The 4,498-nt window shown below is 36.9% G+C and overlaps 2 long non-coding RNA genes across 3 annotated transcripts; one reads left to right on the forward strand and one right to left on the reverse strand.

Moving 5' to 3' along the window:
- Positions 1-449: 449 nt before the first annotated feature.
- LOC311079477 lies at positions 450-1,515 on the reverse strand. Its single transcript, XR_014605411.1, has 3 exons — positions 1,430-1,515; positions 858-915; positions 450-643 (listed from the first exon to the last, which is right to left on the reverse strand). It is a non-coding gene; the product is annotated as an uncharacterized lncRNA (long non-coding RNA).
- A 467-nt stretch (positions 1,516-1,982) lies between these two features.
- Positions 1,983-4,182, forward strand: LOC311080347. Of its 2 annotated transcripts, XR_014605564.1 has the most exons (5): positions 1,983-2,530; positions 2,631-2,688; positions 2,953-3,031; positions 3,297-3,376; positions 3,945-4,182. It is a non-coding gene; the product is annotated as an uncharacterized lncRNA (long non-coding RNA). The 2 variants fall into 2 exon arrangements; XR_014605563.1 differs by having other exon boundaries at positions 2,953-3,376.
- The last annotated feature ends 316 nt before the right edge of the window (positions 4,183-4,498 follow it).

Raw genomic sequence — 4,498 nt, forward strand, 5'->3', positions numbered from 1 at the left:
TAATTTTGTATGCAGCTACCACACACAAATATAATTCAATAGCAATTACAATATTTGATGATTTTATTTATTTATTTATTTATTATATTAACAGTGGTGGAAAAGTCCTTGGTGTAGGTAAGGGGTGGTGAGTATGTTGGCTGAATTGTTCTTCAAATCCCCATTAATTTCTAGGTTTTTGAAAAATGCTTGCCTTTAAGTCATGCAGTTCTTCAAACAAAATCTTTTCATTTCTTTGTTGTTTTTGCACATAAAATCTCTCATTTTCACCAAAAACTCCTGTCCAACCACCAACATTATCTGTATCATCTCGAGGAGATTGAGACTTTCCCAGTCTTGGGTCTTACAACAGGTTCAGTCTCAACATCTTGAATATTCACTTGGTCGAACATTTTTTAAATGGCTTCTTCATGTGCAGCAGCCCCCAGCTCCCAATCACCAACCTGAGCTTCCACTATATCCTCTTCTCCCTCTGAGAACAAAACAGGATGTGCTCTGGTAATTCGTTGAGGACCAGCATGCCCTTTAGCAGTCATCTTGATATTTCAAAGAATATCAAAAGTTGGCTACAGGCCCAACAAACACCCTCTTTGTCTCCATCATCAAACATTTGGACTTTTTTTTATAGATCAGGCTCCTCCCCCTAAATTCAAACAATCCAAAGACAACCCCTTAGTCAATCACAAACTGGATATTCTAAGTTTAAAATTAACATTAGGAACATTTCCACTTTATTCTACAAACAACAATACAAGCATCTTCTTCATCATGCTCTATTTAAACTACAAAAAATGCCCCTATAAGCATTTAGAAACACATGCATTTAATGCAGAAACATTCTCAGTTAAACTCCTCACCCTCAGGACGGTATATACTATGTGGCTTCCTGTTTGCAGGCCTCTCCTATTAGAAAGGCTGAAAGGAGAAGGTAAGACAAAAGAAAACCATAATTATTAAACCAAGCACTGTTTGTCTACTTGCAATTGATGATTTCTTGTTTACAGAACCACAGATACAGAGAATAACAAATATTAATAAGTCAAACAAATAGTAATTAGTCACATTGGAATGTGCACCTTCCATGTGACTGTGATCTGTGGAAAAACAACAATGAATAATCTTATCTTGAATAAAAAAGTGTTGTGTAGTTCTTCAAAATGAATGATTGATATCCCAAACACTATTTTATCACAATCTATATTAGTAATAAAATCTGTTGAACAGGGCCAAAATGTACTCAAAAGTATTTAATAAACTGTTTACAATCTCCATACTATGGCTAACAAATGCATGGAAACCAGGAGGAAGGAGAAATAGCTCTTTCAGTAGCATTATCATATAGTAATTTAATGGTGTAAATGTTTTAAATTAATGCACATTTAAAGGATTACTTCAATTCAGAATAAAAATTTACTGATTATTTACTCACCCCCACGTCATCAAAAATGTTCATGTCTTTCTTTCTTCAGTCGAAAAGAAAATAAGGTTTTTGAGGAAAATATTCCAGGATTGTTCTCCATATACCCACGTAGGAGGGGACGTTCTCGCGACCTTGTGGAACGTTCCCTAAAAGTTGTCTAAAGGTAACTAAAGTTCCGAACCTTTACAGAACATTAGGGACGTTCATAGAACGTCCTCTTTTGGTTATGAAAGTGCTGCAGTTCAAGGTTCCTTATATGACTTTAGGGGGGCGTTCTATTTGGGGTATTTTATGGTCACATAACAAACGTTACAAAGAGGACATTCGGGACGTTAACAGAACGTTCTCGCATGGTCCTCTGTTGGTCATATAATAACGTTCCCAATGTGACTTTAGGGGAACGTTCCATATTGGTTATTATATGGTCACACAACAACGTTACAAAGAGTATATTCGGGACGTTAACAGAACGTTCCCATACGGTTCTCAGTTGGTCATATAATAACGTTCCAGTTATTACTTTAGGGGGACGTTCGATATTGGTTATTATATGGTCACACAACAACGTTACAAAGAGGACATTCGGGACGTTAACAGAACGTTCTCGTATGGTCCTCTGTTGGTCATATAATAACGTTCCCTTTATTGCTTTAGGGGGACGTTCGATATTGGTTATTATATGGTCACACAACAACGTTACAAAGAGGACATTGGGGACGTTAACAGAACCAAAAAAGGAGTTTGAACGAGGCAGTATCAGTATAGAAAATTAAAAACAACTCTTTTATATGGGCAATACGATTACAATTAGGATTTAGTGCAAAATCAATTTATGTTGTTATAATTACGCTTACATTTTTTTTTTTATAATAATATATATTTTTTAAATAATTTTTTTTATACGAATTGTATTTATGTAATGTTCTAATTCTAGATGTTTATGTTTGTAAATGCTGCGTGACTTTGATGTGTTTTAATGCGCGTGCTCGTGAACGTCCGAGACGCTTTTTCAAACACTGGAGCGGCACAGAGTCGCCATGGAAACGGCGGGCCACCACTGCAACTGACGAGCAGCTAAACCCTCTCTCGTGGTGTTTTTATTACTTTCAGGTGAGTTTAGTTTCTTAAATCACACGAATAATACACACAAGTTTGCTTGACATTTATCTTATTTGTAATTGACACGCTTCTGTTGAATTTTTACTTATAGAAATGCTTTATTGTCTTGGAAAAAAAATCCGTTAGCATCTCAACCGTTTTCAGAAAAGGTAACATAGGCTAACTTGCTTGAGCTTTTGTTTATGAAAGTTTGGGGTTTTAATCACATCTTATATGTAGATTAGATGTTTTTAATAGTTTTGTTAAGGGTTTTGCTTGGAAGTGAGCTAATTTATTTAACATAAACGTATGTATTATTTAACAGAAACATATGTGCTGTTAATCGGTGACGTCACTTACATGGAGCGCTAAAATTGGCTGAAACTAGCTCAATGGTAAACAAATATTGATAAACAAATGATCTGTGATTTCAGCAGCAACAAAATAACAACAGAGGGGAAGCTCTACTATTGCAACATTGCTGAAGAAAGCTGCTGCCAGAGAAAGACACAGGTAAACTGAGGAAGCCCATTAAATAACTTTAAATCCATTTTCTCACAATGTTTTCCACCTAACGTTATATCACCATGCATCTGTTTTCTTATTTATTTTATTTGTTTAATTTATTTTGAGAAGGTTTTGACATCCAAACGTAAGTGACACTGTTGGAGCAATATGAATAAGTAAACCTAAAAACATAAATTCTGTTATGCTAATTTATTCTTTCTATTTTCCTTGCCTTTAAATAAACCTGGCAAGCGGTTTGTTGTGTTCCTAGATCCTTCCATGCTGATGGCCTGCACAGTAGCAGAGTTGGAGCAGATCAACATCTCTATGGCGCTGTGAACCCTATGACTTGTAAGTAAAACTTTCAACTAATGTCAAACATACAGTATTGGTATTAACGGCATGATAACGACACCAAACACACCGCCAAGATGACAACTGCCTTGATAAAGGTGTAGGTGATGGAGTGGCCAGTATGTCTCCAGATCTGAACCCTAATGAGCAACTGTGGGGCTTCCAGATGCAGAAGGTGGAGAAGCGCCATGTGTCTAACAGCCAGCAAATCTGTGATGTCATTATGGAGGAGTGGAAGAGGATCCCAGCAACAACCTGTGCAGCTTAGTCTTAGTGATGGGAAGTCCGGATCATTTTACTGACTCTCTTGTTTGTTCTCGTTCATCAAAATGAACAAATCTTTTTTTCAAGTCATTTCGTTAATTTAAGGGGCTTTAAATGTTATACTTTTAAAGGTGCTCTAAGTGATGTTGGGTGTCGTCACTTCTTGTATGAATGTGCTCAGCACCACTGCTCACTATACACAGAATACGCGCGATTTATTACCACTATTATTTATGCATTTAAGATTGAATTCAGTGTCTGGAGTTATATCCCTTTGTGGTGTGTATTCTTCTAATTTCAGCTCCTGAGTCCATTTTGGGGTGATGGTCAAGACAGAACCAAACGAAAGCTGGACTGTAACCTACTGGCCTATACATGGATTTCTCGGCGACGTCATCACTGCTTGCGCACGCAACCAGGAGGCAGAAAAGACCCGCGGTCTTCGTACCAGAGTAAAGGGTTTAGGGTAGTCTAGTAGCATAGTGGTGGTGTTGTCGCTAAGTCAAAATGCTAATTATCATGTTAGACTAAGTTAGTAATGTAACAGCCAATGTTAGCAGTGCAGCATCTATAGAGCCCGAATTTGCTTTTATATAATTTAACCTTGTTTACGTTACTTTACGACCTGCAACATTTCATGACTGCACACACACATATAACGTGGCGATTATATTAAAAAAACTTACTCTCAGCAATGGTGAGATCTTGCCGGATCCCTACGCAATACATGACGATCTTTGGATTGTGGATGACAAGTGGCCAGCAATTGTATGGCCTGATATATATAAATATCTTATTCGAAATCCATGTATAGCCTACTGTTCAAAAGTTTGGGGTTGGTAAGATTTTTTTGTT

This window comes from Abramis brama (genome assembly GCF_963993115.1).
Source record: "Abramis brama genome assembly, chromosome: 3".
Taxonomy (NCBI): Eukaryota; Metazoa; Chordata; class Actinopteri; order Cypriniformes; family Leuciscidae; genus Abramis; species Abramis brama.